Genomic DNA, 17,132 nt, shown 5'->3' with positions numbered 1-17,132 from the left:
TATTAGGCATTGAAGAAGAAACCTGATTCCTCATACCCCAGCTGTGTTAATGGTAACTCTAATTTTCTTCTGCATGAGTACCAATAATTCTCCTTTATCACCACAGAGGAAGTAGTGACATGTTATTTTATTTATACTTGCCTTAAAGAGAGATTTTGATTAGATATATGGGAAAAAATGGCATACTAGCATAAGAGCAAATAATTCTTTCTTAAATTTGACATTTAAAATCACTCAGAGAAGAGAAAATGCATTAAGTGGCCGGTTAGGAAGGAACTTACAATTCTGAGAACTCAAAAATATTCTTAAAGATAATTTGAACATAGCTTTGCAATTATGCAAATCTCCATATACCTTAAATGGTTAGCCTGCAATTTATATCTAATGTGTGACTTGTAGGAGTGCATTATTGCCTGAAGGATGCTAAATACTTTAAGCTGTAAACAATATTACCTTTATTAATTGTATATTATGCTCTAGTGTGTTATTTTTTTCCTATTGATGAAATCTCTAGTTTTTCAAAGAACTCAGTTTAAGAAGACAGGCTTTGTTTCCTCTTCAGAATATATTCTAAATCTGATATCCAAGTTCCACACTTCTCTCACTATTTTTCCAAAATAGATGCTATCCCTGAAAGACTTGTTTATTTTATATTTGTATTTATATAATTATAGTTTATGACTACTTGATTATAATTTACAATTACAACATCTTGTAATAATCACTGAGATCTGAAGAATGGAGAGCCTAGACAAATAATGAAGACAAATAATTAATACCAGCTCAACAGTAATTAATATAAAATCACAGAAGTCCTGGACACATGAAATATCATCATTCTTTTTCTCAAGCTCTGTTTGCCCATTCTTCTTCTGCCTTCATGTGGCACATTTAGTGATAGTGTTCATTTCCTGAGCATATTCAGATATCACAGAAAATAGCACCCACTAGCCAAATTTTACACTTGGAAAAGTCCCAGAACATATGTTGGATGAAACTATTGTTGAGGGAGTGGTGGTGATACGAAGGGACTGGCAGAAGAAGAATAATGATATGCATCTGTGATTATAACTATTTCCATATATTGTGTCTGCCCTCTTCCTATATTATTCTATTATTCATTGTACTTCAAATAATGTGCAGTATTTTTCCCTTTTAATATGATTTATATACGGTATGTTGTTAGGAACTTAGTTGATGACTAATAATTGGAAATTCTCATGATGATAAGGAATAAGGAACAATTGGAAATTATTTCATCAATTACTCATCTAGACCTCACTGATGGTTGAGGTCATTGTCATTGAACACTAAGTGGCAAGATCAGTGACGCATGAAAAGCTCTGCAGAGCTGTCCATCCTGCCACCCTTCCCACCATGAAGGGTGAACAATTTCACTTTACTAACTCAACCGTCGATCCCTTTATCTCTGTTACCCTTTTTCTCTACTTTTGTTACTTATCCTCCTGTACCATCTGTTCAAATCTTTCTCTTTGCTTTACATTCAGATTCTTTAACAAATAAATGACCATTAAAAGCTTCCAAAATAGATCATCCTTATTGAATATAACTATTTTGTAGCACAGTCTGTGTAATCTGTGACAAGGGTACTTATTTTTATACCAATTATTCATTCTGGAAATTAGTAATAACGATAACAGAGCTTTTTGGAGAATATCATGTGCCGGAGCTTTTTAGGGATTTTTACATACATTACTTAATTTAATTTGCACTATAATGCTACTGAGTGGTTGCTATTGATACATTTAGCTCTCAGAGTCAGAGGTAGCATAAATAAATTGTCCATATTTACATAACTAACACGTGACAAACCTGGGTGTTGGCTCAGTGTTCTGCCTCCAGGTTTTAACTTTGAACCACTGCTTCTCTGGACATCTTTCTGTTTCCCTGTAAAATGAAGATTTAAGATTCAGACCTGTATAGACATATTACTCTTCAAATCACACAATGTATTGTAACTGAGGCACTTGAATTAATTTCCTGCTGGCTTTCCTCAGAATGGCACTGGGCGCATGACAGGCACAACACATTTCCAGAAAAAAAAAAAAAAAAATCTTTCTGTGTTGTAAATTCTTGGATGGTAATAACTATGTTTTATATTGTTTTCATACCCACTTGCCCAGTACCATGGCTTATGCATGTAGCTAATTAAGGAAAACAGTTTATGGAGGAATGAAGATGCTATGGTGTAAACGTTTGTCCTTGCTAAAACTCAAGCTGAAACTTCATCTCCATTGTAAGTGTATTAGGAGGGTAGGAAATCTGTCTATGGTATTTGAGAGGTGAGAACCATTGGGAGGTGATTAGGATTAGATGAAGTCACAAGGGTGGGGCATAGTGGCTTTGTAGAAGGAGAAAGAGAGACCTGAGCTGGCACTCCCAGCCCCTCACCATGTACTACCCTGTCCTGCCTCAGGACTCTGCCAGGAGTTCCTAACAGCAAAACAATCATCTTCAGAAGTAGCCCTTCGACTTTGGACTTCCCAGCCTCCAGAACTGTAAAATATAAATTTCTTTTCTGTATAAATTATCCAGTCTCAGGTATTCAGTTATAGCAACAGAAAACGAGCTAACACAGAGAGGGAAGATAACTAGCATGTGAAGGGCCTACTATAACCAGTCAAGTCCTAGATACCAACTAAGTCTGAAAATATAAACATGACATGAACTCCCTGTCAACAAATAACAGTTTCACACTATTCATATGGTATGTTGAGAAAGACAAAAAAAAAATTTAGAGATGTAAAGTAACTTTAAATAATAGAGTTTGTGACATAATGGGTATATCATTGAATACATTATTTGAGCCAGTTATTATTCTGAATCCAACACGTAATTATTTTATTTAGTCTTTTTGGCTTTATAAGGTAGATATTATAAGTAATGAATTGTGATTTAGCAACATTGCCTTCTGCGTCTAAGGTTTTATTAGCATTATAGAAGAGAAGCCAAGAACTATATTTCCTGGAATATTTGTCTCTAAATGGTTCTCAGAGTTAGCCAGTGAAAAGTAAGACTTAGAAGGAGGAGAGGAAGAGAGTCCATTATTCTTGGCAGAGAGTGTGGACAAACACAGTCTAATTTCAGACATTTTTGTAAGCTCTGGCCTATCAAATCCTACTGAACTTCTATCTTGCAATTGTGGCAGCCAGACATTGCATTTTCTCAGATTTCTGTGAGTTCCCTCTTCACACTTCTTGGGGCCAGATGCTCCAGAATCTCAGACTTTTTGTGTGCTTTAACTGCTCTGTTCATAAAGCTGAAGTCTTTTGGGGCTGTTTCTCTGGTCCTCCAGCTCCCACCTTCTTATCTCAATCTTCCCTACCCAACCTTGTCTCATTTTTACATTATCTAATCCTTCTATTAAACTGTTTTTTACCAATAAAAATTATAGTGACTTTTTGAGGACCAAACCCAATTTTCTATCTCCATTTCACAGGGAAAGTAACTGTATTAAGAGGAGTTAAGATGCTTGTTAACAGTCCCCAGTTAGGAAATGTTGACATTGAGATATAAACCCAACAATTCTGACTCCAGAGGCCAAGTCATTATCCAGTAAGATCGACCATCACTCCACCCGTATAAGAAAATAGGATTCTAAACCAGCTTAAGCTGATTCAAAGATTTTTACCTTTTTCTCTACACAAGTAAATATTTCATGGAGTTGAACAAGATTTTAATTTTGGAAGAGGAAGTGAAAGCTACTGGTTAAATCAGAAATTGTATGGAAGTTAGGTGCATGCAGTAGTAGTTATGTTAATATTTGGATCAAGCTATTTTCACCTTTTGTTCCTTTGTAGGTTTCTTTCATTTTTATTTAATTGAATACTCATATGTTTTAGACAGTACTAATTTCACTCCCTTTCTATGCATCCAGGAAAAACACTGACAAATATTGAACATGGGCTATTGTGCAAGAAAAAAATAAATAACCCAAGATCTGTAAAATAGACATTGGACTTATTAACTGTAGTAGGTTCACATATACTACAATGAAAACCAGAAGGGACAGATCTTAGTAATATGATATTAAGAAAAAAATGGGATCTAAAAGATCTTATACAAACAAATACAATCTGTGTAAAATTAAAAATAATTAAAAACAAAACTGTGTAGGAAGGCATGCTGATGCATACAACTACATATAAAAGAAAGCAAAGAAATGTGGTAATGGGGTTCGGAATGATGATGATGGCTGATAGATGGAGTTGAGGAAATATGATGGGGAAATTACAAGATGAGAGATAGATGATTCTTGGCAGCAAGGTCACCTTATTACCATAATAAAAATAATTGGCTTTTAATAGTTCACATACTGCAAATATACTTAACATGGTTTAAAATTCTAATACTTCGAAATTTTAAAAAATGTGTTAATTGGCTAACATATTCAGTTGTTTTTATTGTTCTCATCCCCTATGCTATACACCTTTTCATAAAGAAAATTTGAGGGATTGCTGCCTTCCAGAATTCCATAGAGTCTTTGAATTGAAGAGTTGATATGGAAACCATAGACATGAGAGGGAGGTGGAACAGAATGTTGGTTCTCCAAAGTCATTTTCACCTCTCTTTAAACGTACATAAGCAGTTTCTTCTAAATGCATTTGCTCAATGCAATAGACATATGTTCTTCTTGAATACCTGCGCAGAGTAAGTGTATTGATGTTGAATTTTGCGCTATCTTTGGGCACTGACCATTCAGTTATTGCTAACTGTAAAGGGTGCTGACCAGATGGCTTTTTGGCTTTAAGACATCTTGTTATGTAGGTTTAGCTCTTGCAAGTAATGTAAGTTATTTCCTCTGCTGCTGGGAAGAGTACAGAAAAAAACGAGTGGGGGGAAATATGGAGATTTTGAGTCACAAAAGCAGGTCTGAGATTAGATTTTTGTTATAATTTAATAGCTCAGACTGCATTTTTACTAGTCCATAACCATTAGCTCTTTTAAAGTGCAATGATGCCACAGTGATGATTTGCCTGTAGATTAACTTTTAATAAACATTAATAAATTTGCAGCATCTTTCCAGTGAAGCATGTATTCCCAATTATATTTATTGCCCATATTTTAATTTTTTTTCTTCCAGATCTTAATTCCATTCTAACTATTGCTTTTACAGCACTCAGTGGATACATAAAATAAATTTGTGGAAACTTAAAGATCTATGGTAGACTCAGAATCAAGTAGCTGATGAATTCCACATCCATATTATTTGAAGTTATTTATATGGAGGGGTGCCAGGAACTTTTTACTTTTGCAGGAGCTTAGGTTAAGTCATAGGCATGTATGGGATGTAGAGAAGCAATGAGAAGAAGGAGAAAATGAGTCTCAAAGATACTGGTGTGCACTTTGTAAGCTATAGAGTCCAGTGATACTTCTTGTATACTTTATTCATTTATACAATTTATGAAACAGGTACTGTGTAAGTACCTGTTTAAGTGCCTAGGCTTAACAAGACAATAGAAAGGTAAGTCACAATAAGTGAGGTAAACATTTATATGCAGCTAATCACAACACAAGAAGGAGCAATTTGGACAAAGGCTTAGTGTACAGGCCATGGGACAGTTCACTCTGAGGATAGGGATAAACATCAAGAAAGCCTTGGCTGGAAGTCATACAAGGAGGTGATGTTTGGGTTTGATCTTAAATTCACCAAAGAGAGAATTAGAAATGGAGAGAGTACAAGGCAAAAAGAGGAGAACAAGCAAGCAAAACAAGGGGATGTATTTAAAAAGAAAAAATCTGGCCGGGCACTGTGGCTCATGCCTTTAATCCCAGCACTTTGGGAGGCAGAGGCAGGCGGATCACTGGAGCCCAGGAGTTCAAGACCAGCCTGGCCAACATAGTGAAACCATGTCTCTACTGAAAATACAAAAAAAAAAAAAAAAAAAAACAAAAAACAAAAAACATTGCAGGACATGGTGGCACATGCCTGTAATCCCAACTACTTGGGAGGCTGAGGCAAGCGAATCACTTGAACCTGAGATGCAGAGGTTGCAGTGAGGCAAGAGGCACGACTGCACTCCAACCTGAGCAGCAGAGCGAGACTCCATCTCAAAAAGAAAAAATGTGTGTGTGTGTGTGTGTGTGTATATATATATATATATATATGAATGATAAGGGGTATAACACTCACAGCCATGATAGTCATAGGTGGGACGAAGATACCCCAGGATGAGCCAAATAAATTAATACTCTCAGGGACATAAGCAGCCTCTCAGATGCTTTCAGTTGCACAGTGCTCTGAGTGACCATGTACTTGGTTACTGGTGAGACAGTCTATGTGAAGCTTTCAATTATTGAATGCTTGGGCTTCCAGGACCACTGCCATGATTGCATTCATTCTTACTAATCTTGATCAATGGCAGAATCCAGGTCCCTCAGATAACACATGAAAATTACAATTAATTCCCATACATTTTTTCTGCATATTCTGTAATCAGATTCCGTTTCTCGTCTTTACCTCCATTTCAGGACTTCCACCGTGTTTTGAAAATCTCTAGTTCTTCATTCGCTCTTCTTTAAATATCTCCCCCCATGTTCACCCCTCACTGACCATTGACCTGTTTTCTCAAGCATGACACCTGGCTCAGGACTTCACTATGAGACATGTTTCCTTTTGGTTTCCCAAAGCCACTTACAAATGATCCTTTTCTTCTTTAAAATGCCCAGCTCCTTTGACTTCCCCAATGCCAGACTTGACTTTTCTTATCATTCATTGTTGCTGTCATCTATCAGTTTTCCAGGACTACTCCTTCATTAATTGATAACCTCATTACTTCCAGTATTAGTCCTGTCATAATTCATGAAGCCATCAACTCTCCAAACTCTGATTTTCTATTTGCTTGCCCTCCTTGAGTCCAATGTTAGATTTTTCATCCATTCCCCACTCAGCCATTCAATGGTCTCAAATAATCAACTCCCAATCTACCATCTCCTTTCCTTTAGCTCACTGACTCCATTTCCCCCATGCCAGCATTTCTCCATCTTCATGGAGACAAAAATCTATTTCACTCTCCATTACTCTTCTTGCATTCTGTTGTATAGACAACAATCTATTACTTAACATTCAAAACACTCCTTCAACAATACTTCAGTGTACTGGTGTCACTCTTCTTACTCACTGGCAAAACTCTATCCCAGGTTAAATTCAACTCTGCACCTTATCTTTGCATGAGCAGAAGTCTATGGCAGAAAAATATTATAGAGTATATTGTTTCTATTGTTAATAGATAAATCTCTGAACAAAAATTTCAAGTGGTCAAGTTTTCTGACACAAATATTACTTTGGCACACCACACTAAATAGTTATAATACTAGCAAGTTCCCTTCTCCACCCTCTAGGATACCCATCTCACACTTCTCTCTTTGCAAACACTACATCCCCCATCCTTCACAGCTAATGACTTCTCTACATACTTCGTAGAGAAAACAGAGTCAGCAGAGAAGAATTATCTTACCTTAAAATACCAACAACTACAGCCTAAGTGCAATACTACCCACGTACTTTGTGGTCACTTCTGTTATGGTCAAATAAATGTTTTTGTTTAAATTTCAGTCTCTCCTCTCCACTCATTTCAATTTTGTGCATGTGTGTATCTTTTCAGACTTTTTCCTTACATTTTCCTCTTTCTCCTGTATGTATGATTCCTTTCTCGTTTTCTTACTTGATTAAATCCATTGGTGTACAAATATTTCTTTTTTTTTTTTTTTTTTTTTTTTGAGACGGAGTCTCGCTCTGTCGCCCAGGCTGGAGTGCAGTGGCCGGATCTCACCTCACTGCAAGCTCCGCCTCCCGGGTTCACGCCATTCTCCTGCCTCAGTCTCCCGAGTAGCTGGGACTACAGGCGCCCGCCACCTCGCCCGGCTAGTTTTTTGTATTTTTTAGTAGAGACGGGGTTTCACCGTGTTAGCCAGGATGGTCTCGATCTCCTGACCTCGTGATCCGCCCATCTCGGCCTCCCAAAGTGCTGGGATTACAGGGGAGAGCCACCGAGCCCGGCGGTGTACAAATATTTCTTAATATTACCTACCCTAAAAAATACTAAGCCAGCCTTGTCCTTCTGTCTCCTTGATTTACATTCATGTTTTCCCACTCTTCTTCATAATGAAACGCCTCAAATGATTCTCTACGCCTCGGTCTCTGTTCTCTTTCACTTGCCTCTTCCGTTGACTTCAGTAGTGTTTTCCGCCAATACTATTTCATTGAAATGGCTCTGATCAAACTCTACAGTATCCTGAATCATCCACACACACATACACACAAAAAAGATTTCATTTTCATCTTTGTCGTATTTCTCTTTCAGCAGGATTTGACAAAGGCGACCATATGTGAATGAAATATTTTCTTCTCTAGGCTTTAGTGACATTACACCTCCATGGATTTCTTTTCTTCTTATTGGTTTATCTTGCGAACTTCCATGCTGACTCCTCCTCCTCCACTAAAGACTTCTAACTGTAGTAATGCCCCGGCATCTGTTCTTTTCCATTTACATGATCTCCTTAACCCTATCTTATCTAGTACTGTGACTTTAAGTTATTGCCTATGAACTGAATTCTCTCAACATCACTTGTAGAGTATGACTTTTAAATGTGAATGAGGTTATGTGAATTCCTTAGCTCCAAACCATCAAATGACCTCCATTTCATTCAGAGGAAAAGAAATGTCCTCAAACTGATGTGCCTGCCCTTCATTACTTCACTGATCTCTCCCCTGTTCCCTCCGCTGCCTACTCTGCTGTGGTTACAGGATACTCTCTGATCCTCTGATCATCTTCAAGAAGGATAGGCGGGCTCCTGCCTTAGAGCATTAGCCCTGGCTGCACCATTCCCCACATAAAGCGTTGTTCCTGCAAGTAGCCACCCGACTAATTCTAACTACCTTCAAGTTTTGTTCAAGTGTCACTGTGTTAAAATCCATCCCCTTTGGAAGTCCTGTTCTTATTTACCCTGACCTTTCTCTTCCGTAAGATTGACCTGCTCCTGTCATATTATATGACAATGCATTTTTTTTTGTTATTTAAAAAATTTTTGTCTTTCTCCAGAAAAATATAATCTTCATGAGCCATGATTTTTTTATATTTTGTATGTTTTGTCAATTTATATAATCAAGCACCTACCTACCTGCATTGGATAAAGCCTCAGGATGAGCTGGTTGACGGAAGACATGTCCATCGGAGAGGCTATATTTTGAAAAACAACATATTACATTTTGACAGCCATATTGAACAACTGGAAATAGCATATTTTGGTGGAATTTCAAATTGATGTAAGCATTTCAGAAATTTTTTTGGCAGTGTGTAATAATTCTGAACATAAACTTGTCTAACAAACATGTGATTCCAGTTCTATATTCTAAGCATATACCCAAGAAAAATGAGTGTCTGTTTCCTCTAAATACATTCTAGAATAAACATATTCTAAAACGTTCATTATAACATTATTTTTAATGAAAGAAAACTTTTAAAAAATTCTAAAGTATCTATTCACGGTAGAATGGATAAATAGCTTCTTTGTAATCATACAATGGAATGTTGTATACCAGTTAAAAATAGCAAATATCAATTCCACACAGTGACATGGATAAACTAAAAACAATAGACAAACAAACACAAACTAATGTTGAGAAAAATAAACCACACACAAAATAATGACCGACATGTGCTTTTACTTAAATGGAATTCAGGAACAGAAACAGACACAAGTAGTCCATGATAATTGCAGAAAGCATCCTCCAAGATGGCCCCAACTTATGCTTATGACCTGGAATTTATGCTCTTTCATAATACCATGCACTTGGGTATGTGCTTAATGTAGCGACTTGCATTTAGAATAGAGAACATGGTATAAGCAATAGGATGGCAGTTCTGATACTGGGTTAAAAACCAAAACCAAAAACATGGTGTCTGTGCTGGGTGGCTTATGCCTGTAATCCCAGCACTTTGGGAGGGCCAGGCAGGTGGATCACGAGGTCAGGAGATTGAGACCATCCTGGCCCACATGGGGAAACCCCTCCTCTAATAAATACAAAAATTAACCAGGCATGCTGGCACACAGCTGTAGTCCTAGCTACTCAGGAGGCTGAGGCAGGAGAATCGTTTACACTAGGGAGGCAGAGGTTGCAGTGAGCTGAGATCCTGCCACTGGATTCCAGCCTGGCAACAGAGCAAGACTCCATCAACAACAACAACAAAAAAAAAAAAAAAAAAAAAAAAGAAAGAAAAGAAAAGAAAACATGGCACCATCCATCTCAGGAAGCTTTTTTATTCACTATCTATTGCTCATTCTGAGAGAAGCCAGCTGCCGTGTGAAGAGGCCAAGTGGCAAGGAAATGAGTGAGACTTCCAGCCAGTAGCCAAGAAATCAGAGATGCCCTTAGTTCCACAGACCAGGAAGGACATAGTTTGTTTTTCTTAACAACTATGTGAGTGAGCCTGGAGGTGGATTCTCCCCAGACAAGAACTACATAGCCCCAGCTGAGAAATAAACAATAGCGTCATTAGAGAACTCAAACTGGAGGTACCCAAACACACACATCAAGATTCCTAGTCCACAGAAACTGTGAGAAAAATAAACGCTTCTGGATTTTTTTGTTTGTTTTTGTTTTTTGATATTTGGAAGTAGATGCTGCCGTAATAAAACTATAAACTACAGAAAAGTCTTTGGATCCAGGCAATTAATTTTGAGGAGCATGTTAGTAAAAGCTTTTAAGTATCTGGAAAAGACATAGAATATTGGACTTTGGTGAGGTTATTGTTGAGAGTTTAAAGGGAAGAGAGAAAAATCTTATTGAAAATTAGCAGCAAGGGGTTATTTTCCTATAGAGGCAGAAAGCTTGTGAACATTGTCATTGGCCATCATGTGGAAAGTAGGATATGTGCCTAATGAACTGGTGATCTAGCTATGATTTCAGTGTAAAGTGTTCAAGATGCTAACTGGGTTCTTTTTTGTTTGTTTGTTTGTTTTGTTTTGAGACAGAGTTTCGCTCTTTTTGCCCAGGCTGGAGTACAATAGCGAGACCTTGGCTCACTGCAACCTCTGCCTCGCAGGTTCAAGTGATTCTCCTGCCTCAGCCTCCCGAGTGGCTGGAATTATAGGCACCCACCACCATACCTGGCTAATTGTGTATGTTTAGTAGAGACAGGGTTTCACCATGTTGGCTAGGCTAGTCTCAAACTTCTGACCTCAGGTGATCTGCTTGCCTCAGCCTCTCAAAGTGCTGAGATTACAGGCATAAGCTACTGCGCCTGCCCAACTGGATTCTTTTTGTTGTTCATAGTAAAATGTGAGAGGAGAAAGATACATTGAGAGGACTTTATACAGAAAGAATCCCAGGTGGACTCGTTGGTTTTAAAAATGTTCAGCCTATCCAGATAGTTAAAATTAAGAAATGGCTTCTGACTAAAGATCAAAGCCAGGTCACTGCCAGAAAAAATGTAGTCTAATGATAAAGCAAAGAGTGTGATTATAAACATTTTGTTAAGATCTAAGAAAGTGAATCAAGTGTTCCAGAGTACTATTCAGTCACAAAAAAGGCTCTTTAAAGATATTATGTCTGCTCTCATTCAAACAACAGTGTCTCTAGGAAGATTAAAGCCATTTTCTCTCAGCAGTCTTGGTAGAAGCCCAAGGTAGAGAAGTCTTATCTAGAAGAGATCTGTGGATGTGGTATTTGTCCAGTGAAGTGAACCAATGAGATTGCTAGGAGGCTCACAAGTTTTTGTGGGAATTTTATCCGCAGAATTCTAACAGCTTAGACTGAAAGAGACACAGAGAGTACAAAATAAAAGAGGTTTTGGACTCTAAGATTCTACTGAAATCAAGAAGCCAGGAAATAGCTGCATGTAAAGTGCTACTCTCCGTGAAAATGGAAGGATGACTTAGAAGGTGAACCAGGAGCCCAAAAGAAGATTTGGAAGCCATGGAAAATTATTCACACATTCTGAGATCTAATCAAGCAACGTCCAACATCTATACAGGTGGAATCCAGAATTCTGTGGATCACAATATCTTATTCCATTGATTTTTTTTCCACTCTGCATAAGAATGTCTATAGTGGTGATATAGTTTGGCTGTGTCCCTACTCAAATCTCAACTTGAATTGTATCTCCCAGAATTCTCACATGTTGTGGGTGGGACCAGGGGAGGCAATTGAATCATGGGAGCCAATGTTTCCCATGCTGTTCATAGGATAGTAAGTCTCATGAGATCTGATGGGTTTATCAGGAGTTTCTGCTTTTGCTTCTTCCTCATTTTCTCTTACTGCCGCCATGTTAGAAGTGCTTTTCACCTCACACCATGATTCTGAGGCATCCCCAACCATGTGGAACTGTAAGTCCAATTAAACCTCTTTTTCTTTCCAGGCTTGGGTGTGTCTTTATCAGCAGCATGAAAACGGACTAATATAGTAAATTGGTACCAGTAGAGTGAAGCATTGCTGAAAAGATGCCCAAAAATGTGGAAGTGACTTTGGAACTGGGTAGAAGGCAGAGATTGGAAAGGTTTGAAGGGCTCAGAAGAAGACAGGAAAATGTGGGAAAGTTTGGAACTTCCTAGACACTTGTTGAATGGCTTTCCCCAAAATGCTGATAACGATGTGGACAATAAAATTCAGGCTGAGGTGGTCTCAAGTGGATTTGAGGAACTTGTTGGGAACTGGTGCAAAGGTGACTCTTGTTATGTTTTAGCAAAGAGACTGGTAGCATTTTGCTGCTGCCCTAGAGATCTGTGGAACTTTGAACTCAAAAGAGATGATTTAGGGTATCTGGCAGAAAAAATTTCTAAGCATCAAAGCATTCAAGTGATGACTTGGGTTCTGTTAAAGGCATTCAATTTTATAAGGGAAGCAGAGCATACAAGTTTGGAAAATTTGCAGCCTATGTAATAGAAAAGAAAAAGTCATTTTCTGGGGAGAAATTCAAGCTGGTTTCAGAAATTTGTGTAAGTTGCAAGGAGTCTAGTGATAATCCCTAAAATCATGGGAAAATGCCTCCAGGTCATGTCAGAGACCTTCATGGCAGCCCCTTCCATCACAGGCCCAGATGCCCAGGAGGAAAAAGTGCTTTTGTGGATCAGTGCCAGGGTCCCTGTGCTGTGTGCAGCCTAGGGACTTGGTGCCCTGTGTCCCAGCCACTCCAGCTGTGGCTGAAAGGGGCCAATGTACAGCTTGGGCTGTGGCTTCAGAGAGTGGAAGCCCCAAGCCTTAGCAGCTTCCATGTGGTGTTGAGCCTGCAGGTGCACAGAAGTCAAGAATTGAGGTTTGGGAATCTCTGCCTAGACTTCAGAAGATGTACTAAAACACCTGGAGGCCCAGGCAAATGTTTGTTGCAGGGGTGGGACCCTCATGGAGAACCTCTGCTATTTCAGTGCAGAAGGGAAATGTGGAGTTGGAGCCCCCACACAGAGTCCCTACTGGGGCACTGCCTAGTGGAGCTGTGAGAAGAGGACCACTGTGCTCCAGACCACGTAATGGTAGATCCACTAACAGCTTGCACCATGTGCCTAGAAAAGCTACAGACACTCAACACCAGCCCATGAAAGCAACGGGGAGGGAGGCTGCACTCTGCAAAGCCACAGGGGTAGAGCTGCCCAAGACCATGGGAACCCACCTCTTGCATTAGTGTGACCTAGGTGTGAGACCTGGAGTCAAAAGAGATCATTTTGAAGCTTTACAATTTGACTGCCCTGCTGGATTTTGAACTTCCATGGGCCCCTGTAGCCCCTTTGTTTTTTCCAATTTCTCCCATTTGTAACAGCTGTATTTACCCAATACCTGTACCCCCATTGTATCTAGGAAGTAACTAGCTTGCTTTTGATTTTACAGGCTCATAGGCAGAAGGGACTTGCCTTGACTCAGATGAGACTTTGAACTGAACTTTTCGGTTAATGCTGAAATGAATTAAGACTTTGGGGGACTGCTGGGAAGGCATTATTGGTTTTGAAATGTGAGGACATGAGATTTGGAGGGGCCAGGGTTGAAATGATATGGTTTGGCTGTGTCCCCACCCGAATCTCATCTTGAATTGTATTTCCTAGAATTCCCACATGTAGTGGGTGGTACCCAAGGGGAGGTAACTGAATCATGGGGTCTGGTCTTTCTCCTGCTATTCCTGTAATAGTAAGTCTCGTGAGATCTGAGGGGTTTATCGGGGTTTCTGCTTTTGCTTCTTCCTCGTTTTCTCTTGCCACTGCAATGTAAAAAGTGCCTTTCACCTCCTGCCATGATTATAAGGCCTCCCCAGCCATGTGGAGCTGTAAGTCCAATTAAATCTTTTTTTCCTTCCGGTCTCGGCCATGTCTTTATCAGCCTTGTGGAAATGAACTAATACAGGTGGTTATTCTATTCCTGATCCAACATTGTATGTTGAGCCTGTAGAAATCAAAATCCTAAAAACTATTAAAACAAATTGAATCCAACAGCAAAATAAATCACAAAAACCTTCAGCAAACTAGGGAACTTTCTAAAACTCATAAAAAGCACTTAGAAAAAAATATACACTTAATATCACACTTAATAAAGAAAGATTAAATGCTTTTCTCCTAAGATCATAAAACAGTAAGGATCTTTAATCTCACCACTCTTATTCAACATTGCATTGAAGATCTTAGATTTGTTTTAAGGCAAAGCAAAAGAAAGGCACACACACAAACCAAAAGAAAGGAAGAACTAAAGCCATTTTATTTACTGTTGGGAATCCTGAAGAATGTAAAAAAAATCCAAACAAATAACGAGACTTTGCATGTTTCAAAATTCAGTGTTAATACAAGCAGACCAATTGTACTACTATATAATATAAATAAAAATTGAACATTGAATTTTCAAAAATGTAGTTTAAAGTAGCTTCAGAAATAGGAAATACATAGGAATGAACTTTACAAAATGTGGGGTAGATCAGTACACAGAAACCTATAAAACATTGGAGAGAATAACCAAAGAAGATATAATAAATGGAGAGAAATACCATTTTCAAGGATTGAAAGAATAAAATGTATCTGTAGATTCAACGCAATTGCAATTGATACCCTAACTGATAGTTTTAGAATTTAAAAACTTTATTTAAACTTTTAAAATAAAAATCCAAATCTCCTAGCTTTGAAAAAAAAAAAAGAAGTTAGAAGATTTGCATGGCCTGAATCCAAGACTTATGAGTATTAAATAATTGAACTCTACTACATTGGCATAATAGCTGGTATAATTCAGCATTGAAACATCACATTGTAACATACTAATACGTACAATTATTATGTATCAATTAGAAATAAAAAAATTCACAAACAATGTTAAGCATACATAAACAAGAGTAGGTATAATTAAGTAGAGCAGAACAGACTAAAAAATATGCCCACAGATATTGGTATGTGGTAAATTTATTTTAAAAACATGTGTCCAAAAAATTTGACAGGTAAAAGATACTTTGGCCAACTGTTGAACAGAAAGTCATACTCTAAAATTAAGCCCTCAGAAGTAGTCTGAGAAACACATTGTTTGTCTGACATTTCCTTGTCTTCCTGTCTCAGTCCCACTGTCCTCCAAGGCTAGCCAGAAAAACTAGAAACTTTCTTCCCCAAGGTGAGTCCAAGAAACCAGAAACCCTTTTCCCCAAAGTGAGCCATAAAACCTAAAAATATTACTCTTTCCCCACACCTTTCTGTATAAAAACTGGTCATAAAAACATTAACTGACCAACCCTGTTTGACTATAGATCATAAGATCCCGCATTCCAAAGAGTGTCCTACTCCTACAAAAAGGAAAACAAATTCGTACTCAGAGAGGCCCCCCAAAATACAGACAGACTAACCTTGCTGAGTTTCCCTACTAAGTCTATCAACATTAGATTATGCCCTCTTTATCCAATCATATCGCTACACAGCTACCCGTATTTTCTTAAATCTAAGCATAGAAATCAACAATTTCCTCCATATCTTTTATCTTCATTCTGAAGGTTCCTGTGCCAAGTAAAACCATAATCACATAAATGTATGTGCCTTTTCTCCTATTAATCTGCCTCTAAGGAGTGATTTTCAGCAGACCTTCAGAGAGTAAAGGATAAGTTTTCCTTTACTCAACTTTCCTTTACACAACAAATGGTGGTGGAATATATGAAAATCTATATGGAAAAACAAAAAACCTCTATCTTTATCTCATATCAGAAATCTAGCTTAGAGCTCTAAATACAAGAGCCAAACCTATAAAACTTCTAGTGTAAAAACTAAAATAAAAAGTAAAAACCATAAAAGAAAAGATGAGTCACATATCAGTAAGGAAAATCTGCTCTACACAAAATGAAAATGCGGGTTACGAAATGGAAGAACATATCTGCAGAACATATTTATGATAAAGGACTATTTCCAAAATACTGGATATAAAGAACTTTTTCACTCATAATAATTCAATTTACAAAGCATAACATAATATTTAAATTCTGACTTTACCACTTAGTAGGCATATAATGCTGAGGAACCTACTGGACCCCCGTAAACTCTGAAAGATGTAAATAATGATAATAGAATCTAGTCATTGGATTGTTGTAGGTTAACACATACAAAGCATATATGCCGGGCATGCGTTAGGAAAATAAACATCTTTACATAAGAGACTCTTCAATATTTTCTGAAAGTTGCTAAGAAGAAAAAGTTTACATTAGCTTTAATACCAGGCATTAAATGTTTGAAGAGCTCTTGTGGGGAAGAGTCAACAGAATTGATATAAATAGCATTGATGGGCAAAACTAGTGGGAAATTAATGGGAAACATATTTTTGACTCAAGGTAAGTAGCACAATTTAGGACTAAGAGTTGCCCCTAATCAGAGTGGGTGGGCTCGTTATGTGATGAGCTCTCTCTCCAGGATGTTAGAGAACAGGGTCATTCAGACTATGTTTAACAGAGACCTGAGGACCCTGCACCTCTATGGAAGAGGTTGTGGGAAAGAGGAATTTTATGGGTGCTGTTCCCAGCCAGAGTAACTCAACTTTTTTTCAATTTAGCATACTGTTTATAAGTGGAATTCTTTTTGAAGGAAGTGTCTGCTATTAAAATAAACATTTAAGCATCACTGCTACAGATGATATTACTGCACTCAAAGAAAGGTTAAACTAAATAACCTCTTAGATTACC

This window comes from Rhinopithecus roxellana, chromosome 11, assembly GCF_007565055.1.
Source record: "Rhinopithecus roxellana isolate Shanxi Qingling chromosome 11, ASM756505v1, whole genome shotgun sequence".
Taxonomy (NCBI): domain Eukaryota; kingdom Metazoa; phylum Chordata; class Mammalia; order Primates; family Cercopithecidae; genus Rhinopithecus; species Rhinopithecus roxellana.
The sequence above is the reverse complement of the archived record's forward strand: the minus strand, read 5'-3'. Positions refer to the sequence as shown.